At 47.6% G+C, this 13,147-nt stretch overlaps 1 protein-coding gene across 3 annotated transcripts in view; it reads right to left on the reverse strand.

Moving 5' to 3' along the window:
- HIC2 (HIC ZBTB transcriptional repressor 2) overlaps nt 1-10,632 on the reverse strand; it is a 73,442-nt gene extending 62,810 nt beyond the window's left edge. For 2 of the 3 annotated variants that reach the window (XM_035340707.1, XM_035340708.1), the window contains exon 1: nt 10,214-10,630. The gene's annotated coding sequence lies outside the window, so the exon portion shown is untranslated. Of the gene's footprint in view, nt 1-10,213 lie in introns of all 3 variants that reach the window. The other variant, XM_035340709.1, reaches the window with a different exon arrangement.
- Between the last annotated feature and the right edge of the window lie 2,515 nt (nt 10,633-13,147).

Consider the following 13,147-nt stretch of genomic DNA (forward strand, 5'->3'; position numbering starts at 1 on the left):
CATGGTCTGGAAGTGTATTGTCAGCTGCAACGTGCTTTATCTCCATTTATGGCATTAAATCTAATTTTTGGTGCCAAGTGCAGCATTACCCTTACAGTGACATCTATTAGAGACAGTTTCCCCTGAAGACTGCGATCTGACCAACAACCAGTTTGCGCTGTTCATTATTTTGTTTTATTGCAAAACCACCATGTTCGTATTACCGCTCCACTTCTTTAATTTCAAGCATTTTGCTAAAACGTAACCAGACAAGCACTGAATTACAGAAATCCCACACCCTGGCATTGTACTGGCTCCACTTCAGATGCTGCCATCCTTTCTTCCCTGTAGATTTAAAAGAACTGGGAACCAAATCCAAAATTAAAGCCACAGACGTGCCCGGTTAGCCTTCGGTCTGTGTAAGCTTAGCAGAGGCAGACTCCTCTCGCCATGCCAGCGCTGGCGTTCCTGCTGGGCACACAGCCCCTTCCCCCCAAAAGCAGACAAGGGGGAGGGGGTGGGACAGCAGCGTGGCACAGCGTGGAGCAGTTCGTATGGAAAAAAATCCCCAACTTCCCCTGAAATGCTGCGTCCTGCATGCCACAAAGGACAGCTGCTACCTTCTCACTTACAAAAACGTGACCCCAGCCAGTCAATGCACAGCCCCAGCGCTGTCAGATACCCTCCCACGCACCGCTTCTGATGGTCAAAGCCATTGTAGGGAAGCAGCCTCCCCTCCGCCTCAGGAAGGGCTGTGTTTGCCTTGTGCTCCAGCTAGGCTCAGGGTGGCTCTTGGAGGGGTTTGGTTGGTTTGTATGTTTGTTTGTTGCTTGGGTTCTTGTTGTTTCTTCGGGTTTGGGTTTTCTGTTGTTTTTGTTGGTTGCTTGCTTGCTTTTTGGTGGGGATGCAACCCAAGCTGCTGCAGACAAACACAGAGGTAGCACGGGTCCGTGTGTAACCATGGAGGAAGCAAGCACAAATAGGCAAATATTCGGAATAATATCAGAGTAGATGCACATGGAAATTTGCTTGGACTCACCTGGACTCCTTTCCCCCTTTCTAGTCCAACCAGTTCAGGGCTGGGGAACATCCCAAGCCTCTGGCATATGGTATTAGATACTCTGGGTTTTAGGTTGAAAACTACTGATAAATAAATCTCTTGAAATAGTACAGGTGGTGTCACATAGCCCCGGTCCCATTTCATGTGAACCTCAAAATTTGGAAGGGAAAGGGAGATTTTGTTTGTTTATTACAAATGAGAAACTGGAGTGCTTAATCAGCCATTTGCTGCATCTGCTGGGAGTGGAAGCTGGTTTGTCTGGCTATGGCCATGCCTTCTGCTCTGCTAAGGGAGAACCCTTGTGGAGCTTTCAGAAAGTCATAAAAAACATCTCAAAAACGCTGGACACAGCATCGTTACATGAAGATACCAGAGGTAGAACTGTGAAGCATAGTTCACCAATTAGGAAAGCCTTTTGAGATCCTAGGGTGGAAAGGATCTCTTTGCTGGTTAGGTAAATGCTTTAACTCCATGCTCCAATTATCACTCTTCCAGCAAGACCCTTAAAATATATTTGACTTCCATGACTGTCCTCTGTTGTTAGTTATACCGTCACACTGCTTTTAAATAACAGTGTGGTTTCCACTACTGCAGCACAATTAAGTGTGCTGGTGTTCTGTGCATTTGCTTCCTCTTACAAGTCACTGAATTATTAGCACAGCATTCAGCGCGATATCCTCGTGTACCATTAGCAGGGTGAATTATTAGACAATAGCGGCTACTACTGTTATTTACTGATGATTAAATGCTAATGGAAACTCAGCCCATCTTCAAAATATCATGTCCTTACACAGGTAGCGATGGAGAGGTACAGACAGATGAAATGATTTTTCCAGAATCAAATCAGTAGCAGACAGGTTCTCATGCTCACGTCTTTGTTTTAGACATAGCAATACTGATGTCAGAACGAAGATAAGGGCTAACAGCCCTCTCCCCTCGCTCAGGTGACTTTCTCCCTTGCTTAGGAGCTAAGTAATATCACTATGGCAATTACACCAGTCACTTAAAATGAACAACCAGAAAGTGGAAGACCCAGCAAAACTGGGACAAGCCAGCTGTCTACGGCTACTAAAAAGAAGTCCACACTTGGGGAAATACTTGAGACATTCCCTTTCCAGAGGCACCACCCATAATAACAGGCCAACAGTCTCAAACACCTCTGCATCTTGGATGGGTATGCAGAACCACATACATTTAACTGCTCTTTTTGGAGTTCACTTAAGAATGCTGCCAACTTGTAAACAGCAGAGGCAGTTTTGCTGCCAATACAATTTTTACCTAGAGCAAGCGGAAGTGCTTTTCCAAGAATTTCCAAGACGGTTGCGTCACGCTGTATGCTGGCACTGCACCATGCAACCCAAGGAGGAAAGACAAAAAAATAAAAGCTGCTGCTCAGCGCATCCTGAAGGGGATTATTTAGAATGACTTACTTATTTCCAGGAAGAGACTGGCAGTGCAAAACAGACCTCCCCCCCCAAAAAAAACCTGCAGGGGAATGCTATACCTGGCTTGTTTCAATTTTCATAACAATTTTAAAAACATTGTTGGAGAAAGTACAGTAAGAAAGGTAGCGTATCTGAAAGACAGGAGAGCGATCTCTTCTATTCTTCCTTGCCCACTATGAGTTTTGCAGCATACCGTAGTGTTAGTTAGTCCTTTGGCAACTTCACCATTCTGAAGCTTGATTAGAATTATGTGTACCATGACAGCATTTACAGCCCCTGCTAAGGTCAGGGTCCCGTTGTGCAAACATTTAAATATGATGAGCATTCATAAGATAAATACACAAGACAAACCAAGAACATTGTATTCTCCATACTTTAAACATGCAGAAAACTTAAGTTGCTTAACTTCCTTTATGACCATAGCATGGAAGATTTAAATCAGTGATACAAACTGAACCCAGAGTTCCCTAGACTACAGCTCACCCAGAAGTAAATGTGTGCATATGTACAAGCACTGCACCAATTCATAACAGTAAGTACCTAACACCAAGTTTTCAGGGTAAAATACTTCTCAAGTCTCAAGTTCCTTTTAAAACGGTCCCAGCCAAATACCACTCTGATGATATCTGAAGTACAAGACAGCTATCACTCTCACCCCCAAAATCCTTTTTGTTAGTGTTTTGGTACTTCAGTCCTGGCTGTGTACACTTCACAGACGTACATGCCCATTTGTATTTTTTAGTGGATTCCCTGCCATATACGACTTGGGTAGATATTTTTCTGCCTAGGAGGACATCCACGTTTTTCTTTGAAGACTGAGCATGATCATGTCATTAATATCACATTATCAAAGAGCATTTGAACTGCCTAGAAAATGAACAAAGAGCCTTTTTCAAGGACTTAAGAAGTTTGATGCAAAAAGTTCCACATGAGGACCATTCTGAATACTCTATATAAGGGTGAACAGAAACTGAGAAAAACAACAAAGCAACTCACCCTTCCAGAGGTAGGGGAAAGAGCATTATATAAAAACAGCCCGAGTTCAAGTCTCACTATACTCTGGCATAACTTCAAACATACTTTTAAATACCTCTTGTTTAAAAAAACGATGGTCTTCAATTGTATGTGTTTGCTAGTGAAGTTCTGAGGAAAGTTCTTTCCAGTTCCTACACAGAGAAAGCCACTACGTTATTGTTTCATCAAATTCTGGGCACTTAACTAACCTTCTGCATCAGTACCCGCTTGTAAAGGGAGAGAGGGGATGCTTTCTTCCAGTTTACTTTTAGTTCCATACCTAGTTCTTTCAGACTGGAGAAAGCAGTTGAGATTAGGGGAAGGGCAGAAGGGCAGGAAGGCTTGCTTCCTTCTAAATTAAAACTAGGTGGTAGAGACTAGTATCTGCTAGCTCTAAACTCGTAAAAAAGCCGCATAGCTAGAAAATAATGAATTCCCTTTTGCTCAAAGAACATTTCATTTGTTTTGCATTTAAAATGGAGCTGAATAAGAATCACAGAATAAGTCACATAGGAAGGGATCTTAGGAGGTCATCAGAAAGTATTTCAATAAGAAAGCATTTTCCAAATATTATTTTTAATTTAGCACTTCAAAATACTCAGTTTTAGCATTAATTGAAATCAATGCTATAGAAGTTGCTTGATATATTTATCAGAAACAATAACACAGTAAATTATTTTTGCTTCTGATTTGCATGTCAAATCATATCTTGAATGTGTTAAGCCCCATCTTCCTGCTTAACAGAAAACAATGCCAAATTTACTTTAATGGTATGTTTTGTTTAGTTGTATGTCCACATGCTTTAATAGATACAAACCAGTGAGATCCAGTCTGTCCACTGGAGAGTATTCACTATATAGGCAAGCAAGCGAGCTTTAAAATAAGGTTTCTTGTTGGCTGGTGTCAATGCACAGTTAAAATTGGCAATGCAAATCACTCTATTCTGTTCTTTATCGGACAAGAGAAGACCTCCAAACTGTCAAACTGACTGCTGGCATCTTGACAGCAGACAGAAACACTGTAAGTGGAGTCCTACATGGCAGCGTCTTTATGTGACTCCCAGAAAACTGAATCCACACACTGAATCCTTTCTTATACAATAGGGAATGATCAGACATTTATCAGAAGAAATCTGCTGTACACCTCTGTCATCTTAAACCAGTCCATGTATAAATGGGACTAGCGCAGTATCAAGAACGTAGCGAGGTTGTTTGCCATCTGAGGCTTCTTCCCCAGTTAGCCTGCTGTGTCTCATTTAAACCCACGGCAAAAAACTGATCTCAAGACAATTTCATCTGGCGTATTACTTGGTTCAGCGGGGGAAGGGAGTGGATAGGGCAAACATATATTATTGAAAGCTACCCCCTTTTCCTTTACCCAAGAGACCAAAGGACAGTTAATGCCTCGGGCCAGCATACTGAAGTGAAATGCTTTCTACGTCCCATCCAGAACCTGAGTGAGGACACCACTGGCAAGTTTTTCCATCCAGTATCTAAAACTGCAAGTACAGGAGGGAATTGTTCCTAGTTCCCGCATAGATCTCTCAGAAAGTTTTACAGGAGAAGCAACTATATCCTATTTTCAGGGCCATTTTTATTAGGAAAGCAGCCCCTGATGACTGTTGTGAGCACGAAGCTCCCTACACTTCTATAAACTCTTCTAATTGTCTGCTGAAGACTGGGACCCTTCACCTCCCAGCTTAGCTGTCTGTGCACGTTGCAGTGTGTCTTCTGGAGCAGAACCAAGCAGTTTTGTCCTCTCTACATTAGCAATAAGCCCACGCTGAAGGAAGCATATTGCTGACAACCATTTCCCACCATAGGTCCATTTCTGAATGTCCACTTGAGCTTTCAGTGTAAAAGATACTCTTTAGCCTCTCCAGATCCTTCAGTGTACAAGAAAATGTGATACACTGCATATGTAATCCTGGATACACTCTTCCCCACCCCTTTCCATTAAGTAAAACCAGTAACCAGAATGCCTGTTTAGGATCTGTGATTACAAGGATCACCCTCCGCCCTGCCCTGGTCAGACACAACGGTCTCTAGGAAAGCTTCGAGCCGTCATTTCAATAATGCACAACCCTGTTGCTTCCACTCCAGAACAGCTGACTTGAAGTGCATGCTAGGCTGTGCTTATTAACAAAATGAGAAATCTGATATATAGAAAGAAAACACTATGTGAGGATTAATCCTGGATTGCAGTTTGTGGCCAGCACTGGGCCGTCATCCAGACACAGATGAAAAAGAACAAAACTTCTCCCACCTGTCACTTACAGCAGGTACAGCTATTGCGGTGTTGTAGCCGCCTTCGTACAGCTACTGTAACAATCCCTTTAATATCAGCTTAAAATTCAGGATTGACCTCACCGTTTCGTTTCTTCCTTGTTTTGCGGGAGCCAGCACTGGAGGGTGAATTTTCTTTCCAGGAATTACAAACAAGAAGTGTGAGTAACTTACATGTTTGGACAGCTAGCTCGTAATACTCACACACTTCAAGGAAAGAAACCCAGCACAAAATTGGCATTCTGTTGGAAGCTGGAGATGCTAACTGAACGAGAAAATACAACTCTCAGGAACGTTTCTTTACATTGTTTCTGCTGGTTTTGAGAGGAGTGAGCACACTGTGACAGCTGATTAAAAAAAAAAAAAATCTAAACAAACCACTACAGTTGCTTTGCCAGTGAGCTGCAGCGCAGCAAACTGAAATCACTATTACAATACATTGTCCTTGTCCCTGATACTACAGCAAGATTAAAACCAATTTAAGCAGCCTTCGTGGTTCAATCCACACCAAACCAAAGGCAAAATCATATTTATTTTTAAAAGATATTATGGGTGGGTCAGGACTCTGTTATAATTCCACAGCTGAGCCCTGTTAATTTTTCTCCAAGCCCAGCAGGGTAGGCATGTCCACTGATGCTGAAATGGTTCTCCTTCCCACTGAGCTTTGCCCGTCACCGTGTCGCCAGTACAGGGGCTATGTCACAAATGTCTTCGATTTTACTCCAAGACCACATTTGCTGCTACACCAAAATGCTACTTTGTGGCGACATTCTTCCAGTGATGCTGTCAGGGACAGCAGCTCTGTTCTTACACTTGATCAAGATGATTTGGTTAGGGGGCTTGAGGGGTGGTTTTCTGTAGAAAAAACACAACAACCTCCTAATGCCAACACCTTCTGTCTTTCAAGCTACGTTGTGTTCATCACACTGGATATGAGGGTTAAACACCGCAGTTAGCACATACAGGAGGTCTGATACAAGGCAAATGTACTTCAGTTTTCAAACCTTATCCTGTTTCCCTACATCTGTCATCAAAGAAGGTAGCAAGAGCTCAAAAAACAGCCGTGTAGCCGTGCACTATTTTCTGTACAAGGTCAAAGGAATGCACAACATGCAGTTTATGTCTGACAGTTCTTAGTTACTGTGAGCTGTAAAGGTGCTAGAAAATAAGAACTCTCATTGCAAGATCTACCATTTACAACTTCAAATCTTGTACTGCGACCCCCAGTTTGGGGCTACAGTAGCAGTGTTAGGGAGTTTCAATCCATGACACAGCCAAACTGACTAACATCAGGTTCTGTTCCAGTTGTTCTAAACAGCCAACCAAAGTGAACTGATCATGTACCCTTCCGGAATAAGGCCTCCCACCTCCTCTTTCTTTCTCTCTCCCCCACCCCTTGTCACACATTGGCTTCTGCCAAACAATTCAGCACTGACACCAGGACACACCACGTGACACCAAGTGCTCGAAGCATCTTGCCATACTTATTACTATCTATACATCCATAAGTCATTCTGCCCAGCAACGTATGTGAATACTAACATGAGCTATGTCTTTATGCATTAAAGATTTAGAGCTCACCCAGCTCCTTGGCAGAAGCATTTTCCCCAAACACTGAAAAATCATCCCTTTTATGTATCTGTGCCTCATCTGCATTTCACATAGATTAGGAAGCGTGACATAAGAAAAACCTGCTGTATCCTCAGATTCTCCCATTCCTCCTGCTTGCACCCCTCCAGCCACACAAGTCTGCCGTGATTAAGCAATGCATTTTAGATGCAAAAGAGCACGGCGCTCATGTAGGGTTTCCTTACCCGTGTTAGAATGGAAAGTAACAAATGTAAGAGGTTGCTTATTCTTAATGCTGATCTCCTCCGGAGCTAAAATGATATGTCAGTGGCAGGTGGCAAGTTTGAAGACCCCCCTCCCCTCCTTTTTTTTTTTTTTTTTTTAAATAAATATAACAAAGGGCACACAGATTTGACCTGATGGGTCAACCATCAAAAGTTAAACTGATTTAAATAATTAGACCTAGAATGTCAGGCACCACTGCAAATAATTGCTCCTAATGCTTTTAGGATTAGATTGCTAATGAAAAGGCGCAAAAAGGAGGCCACTTGCAGTTGTGGAAATAAGTCAATTTTCTTTCCATATGTCATTTTCTCCATGTAGATTTGCTGTGAAATCCTAAGGAGCCATTTACAGCTTTCTCTCCAGAGCTGCTGTAGCATATACAATAGTTCTGAGTCATAAAAAATAGTAATAAGTCATCCTGAAATACTAGTTGTTTATACACTGTATTTATCAAGCATAGCAAACATCTGCTCGCAGCTCTGACATTTTCCAACGAAAGTGACTATTGCATATTGTTTTCCCCTTTCATTTGTGGAAAAACATGGAAGCCATTCAAATATAAACAGCATTCCGCAATAAATTTAAACCAGTTTTGGTCAAAGGACAGTTTATTAGCAGAATGCAATTTTGATGCTCTTCCCTCTGCCTTGTGGCTGCTCAATCAGACCCGCTCTAACAGCTAAGCACCAGCCAGGGCGGTCGCAGCACCCACCGCTAAACCCCTCGCTTCCTCAGACAATTCATTAATTTGCTGCCGCGCTATATACGCCCTCCCGACTCGCGGATACCGAGCGTGAAGTTACGAGCCTGGCGGCCCGCCGGGGGCGAGCCGAGTTCTCCAAAAGCTGCGGCTGTGGCGGCGGCAAAGTTTGCAGGGCACCCAAAGCCCCGCGCCCGATCGCGCCGCGGGGCCGGGCGGAGCGCAGCTGGCGGCCGCGATAACGGGGGGCGCGGGGGGCGCGCCGAGAGCCGCCCGCTCGCCGCTGTGCCCACTGCCACCTGGGCCGCGGCCAAGCCCGGGTCAATTATTGACTTCTCGCCGCCGGCTCTCGCCCCGTACAAAAGGGGCCGGGAGCAAGCAGGGCGCTGCGGGCACCGCGGGGCTCGCAGCCGGGCCGCGCACCGCGCAGGGGGCCGTGCACCCCCCGGCCTCGCCCCCCCCCCCCCCCCCCCCCGATCTCCCCGCCCAAGGCTTTGCTTTTCTCTTAAACGCCGGCACACCACCACCACCACCACCACCACCACCAAAAAGCCCGGCTCGCCCCGCCACCGGCACGCCCGGGGATGCGGAGCCCGGCCGGGCTGCGCCCCGCTCCGCGCCGCGTTCACACGGGACCGGGCAGCGCGGCTCCGGCGTCACCGCGGGGCGAGCCCCGGCCACAGCGCTGCCGGCCCGGACGTACCGTTTTTATTTATTTTTTTAATATTTATTTATTGTTATTTTTTTTTGGAACGGCGCTGCGCCCTGGCTGGCGGGGCGGGGGGCGTGCATTTCCTCCGGGGCACAAAGCCGGGCGGGCAGGGTGCGCGCTCCTGCGCTCCGTCCATTGCATCCCAGCCGGTGCCGTAACAAAAGCCAGAGACCCGCAGCGACGGGCAGCGAGAGCGGGGCCGGAGGCTCCTTCCCTCCGCCATCCCGAGCGGCCGAGGGGGGCGGCGGGGAAAGGGGGAGCCGGGGCAAAAGTTCACCGCGGTGCCGTCAGGGCCGGGGGGTGCCCGGTGGGGCAGGGGCAGGGGGCTGGGGGATGCCGGCCTGGCTCCGTCGCCTTGCAGCCCCGCCGAGGGACAGGGGAGGGGGAAGGAGGAGATGCGAGTCCCGGGAGCCCCTTCCCTGCCCTCTCCTCCACAATACGGCCGGATCCCCAGCACAAACACGCCCCCCCCCCCTGCATCCCGAGGCTCCGTTCCCTCCCTTCGAGGGGGGGTGGTGGTGGTGGTGGTTAAAAAATAAAATAAAGACACAAAAATTACAGCTCACTTGCGAGGCACGAGTGGGGATGGGGAAAAGGCAGCTCCGGGGCTGCCGGGCACCCCCGGCGGGCAGGCGGCAGCTGCGGCCCCCCCGCCCCGAGCCCCCCGCCGCCGGGGAAGGGGCAGCGCACCCCCGTGCACACACACACACACACACACACACACCCCACACACACACCCCACACACACACAAATGGCACGGGAGGAGGGGGAAAGTTTCCAGCCGCTCCAAGCAAATAGCCAACAGCGGCGATCCCCAGCCAGGCGCCGCGGCCACCGTCTGCACGCCCCGACCCCAAAGCTCCGGGGGCAGCGCGCTGGGAGAGCCGGGGGGGGCCGGGCTGGGGGGCACGGCACAGAGGACAGAAAATCCTCTTTTTGCTTTCGGGGCACTGCCGCCCGGCTAGCGCAGGGCAAAGGGACCGAGGGGCCACCCCCCAGCGGCTCTGCCGGGTGGCCCCGGCGCAGCCGGGCACAGAACGAGGGTGGCGGATAAAGAGCGGGGGAGCGGGGCTGGGCTGCACCGCGGAGCCCGGCAGCCCCCGGCCCCAACGGGACGCGCGGCCCCGCGCCCCCGGCCGCGCCCGCGCCCCGCTCCGCGTTACCTTCTTATTGCATCTGGAGCAGCAGCTTGGCTTCCCCTGCCCCTCTCCTCCTCCTCTCCCTCTCCTGTCCTCTCGGTTTATACCAGCCTGTTCCTCATCTCACAGCCTTCCTCCCAGCGCCATCTTGCAAGCTTGTGACGTTGGGAGCCGCTCACCCCTGACCCACATTTGAATAGAAGCCAAAATGAAAAAAAGAAGAGGAGAGAGAGAGAGGAGAGAGAGAAAGAGGGGGAAGAAGAAGAAGAAAGAGCGGAACAAGGAGAGGCAGGGAAAGCAGCAGCTAAGCAAGTGCTGTGCCAGTGTGGAACAGCATCGGCTCCCGCTCCCTTGCCAGCTAGTTTAGTAATAAGCAATTTCCTGCTTTTGCAATAAATGTTGCAGCGGCAGGGCTGGGAGAGGGACGGGAGCTGGGTAATTCCCACTGAGGGACCAGGGCTTCCCCCACCCCGAGCCGCCCCCCTTCCCTGCCACCCACACCCCGACACCCAGCCCCGAGCCTGACCACTGGCTCACAGCAGCCCAAATACTGCGGCTCCCACCCAGATTTTGAGCAGCGAAAAAGGCGTTTATTAAGATTATTTCTCCCATCACTGATGAGGTCTCGAGTGTGTGTTAAGGGAAATTATAGATTATAACTTGCACGTGTATCGGAATCCTAAATGAGCTTTATACACAAATTAAAGCATGCTCGTGTGTAACGCAATTTGCATATTAGCTTTTTATCACTCCTGTCTATTTGTTAAGGTCTGACAGTGCGTTTCGTACCCTCCGTGACACAGATGAAGACATGGCCTTTGCACCTATAGAATTAGTAGAAAACTGAAGTTCTGTTTTTTTTCAGTTAGTTTACCTAATAGAAGTATATTGAGGGAGGAGTTATTTGTATTTTGCATCCCTGGTCCTGCAAAGACTTTCATGCACGCTTAACTTTAAGCACACCGGTAATCACACTGAGCAAGCACAGGCTGTCCAGATGCTTACACCAAGCATGTGCACGGCTTGCCAGCTCAAAATATTTTGTAAAATGTTAAGTGAACTGATAGCATTTTAATTTTACTACTGACCATTGCCACGAAGTACAACTGTGCAGAAATCTGAATTGTACCTTTGTTCCTCTTCTCCCCTTCAGTGTTATAAAGACAGTAGCTAGTTAATCTGTAATACAGGAGCAATGCATATAAACGTTTTTATAGTAATTATGCACAAGAGCTCTTCCGCCGTCCCACGTAAGAATCAATGTATTAGCTGCGAGCGTGAAATGACATTCTTTTTTCTTGTGTGCCACCCCTGCCACCCATAACCAAAACTCCGTGCAGCCTGAGCAAGGTGATTCATTAGTGAAGCTGAGCCTACCATTTAGCACAGCTCTAAGAATTCCCTCACAGCTCCAACACCAGCGGCTCTCGGCCACTTCCTGTGCAGATCTCTGCAGCTTGCCTACACCTCAGCTGTATCCCAGCTGCAGCCTAAGCTCTCCTCCGATAATGAAGATATTTTTTAGTTGCTCATCCAGAGTTCAAAGTGTTTTTGCAGGAGATGGTTTCTTCAGCCCTACCAAAGTGGCTCGAGGAGCAAATAAAGATAAGACAGATCACAACAGCCGTATCAGAAAGGTCTGGACTGGTGGTTTGTTCACAGTACACCCCATAAAGAGCAGAACACTTTAACCGCAGTGAGAACAGCAAACCTGACTGTCAGCACAAGACCCAGTGAAGTAGATAAGGATCAATTCAAGACTCTTCCCCCACCGGGAAAGCTAATTTAAGATTGGTGGTGCTGCTCCTAGCTGTATTTTAAAGCTGAGCGGCCTTGCAAATAGCCAGGGAGGTGTAGGTAGCCATTTGCTTCATGCTGTGCAAGAGGAATTGGTAGGCAAATAAACAGAAGTCCTTGCACCGTGTTACCTAAACAGGGAAACAAAATGCATCCTGGAGTTATTTCAGGCTGGTTTAGACAGTTGGGTTTAGAAAGACTCTCTTTTGTGAATCTGTGTGTCATTTCAAGACCTCAACAATGCCACTGCCTGCCCTCAGCCTTCCTTCCTTCCCCAGAAGCTTACCGCCCCAGAAACAGAGTCAGCAGAACAGTCTGTGTGTCCCTGCCAGTTCACAGACCCACATCTTAGTTCAAACCCACTTTCATCAGACATCTGAACAAAGGTGCCAGGCTTTGCGCAGGAATGGCTTGAAGCATAAGCATTTCAGTCTGTGTGCCAACTTTGCTATGCAGATGGTAACCTCTGAGAGTGAACAGAGTGAAGAAGGTTGGGAGGAAGAGGAGAAACATCCCTAAATCCCACCACAAGATTTGCTGGAGCTGGTGTGCAAAAAGCTTTACTTTTATTTGAATCCTTTCGAGTCTGGGGACAATCAATTCCCGAGCATCCCTAAGGAAATGGAGGAAATGTCTCAGTGAAGACAAAAAAAAAAAAAAAAGGAGAAATTAGGTGTCTGGCACCTGGAAATGATATGGTAGGATGCAACACTGCGTTCAGCTTCATACACACATGATAATTATAAGGTTGAAAAAGAATTAATGAGAAAGCTAGACCTGGCGCTGTCACTAGAACCGTGGACATCTGCGGAGAATCTGATGAGCCAAGTAGAAGTATGACCACACCTACCTGGAAAACATCTACAGGCATGCAAGGGAGATACCATGATACCTACAGTGTCTCCAAGCAACCTCAGCCAGGGAACTTGCCATCCAAACAGAGGGTACACCCTCAAGTTCCAGGAAATCACACCCACTGTGGGCATGCCTAGCACCGGGTGAAACCTGTGCCCATGAAAAGCAAATGCCTCCTGCGGCACGGAGAGCGGCATTCGCAGCTGAAAGACCAGACTACAAAGGCAACGGTGGCCTTCTGTTTGCAGATGTGGTGGCACAATGGATGGGAAGGGTGTTTGGAGCTCATGGATACTTCGAAGGAAG

Source organism: Oxyura jamaicensis, chromosome 15 (genome assembly GCF_011077185.1).
Source record: "Oxyura jamaicensis isolate SHBP4307 breed ruddy duck chromosome 15, BPBGC_Ojam_1.0, whole genome shotgun sequence".
In the NCBI taxonomy this organism is placed as follows: domain Eukaryota; kingdom Metazoa; phylum Chordata; class Aves; order Anseriformes; family Anatidae; genus Oxyura; species Oxyura jamaicensis.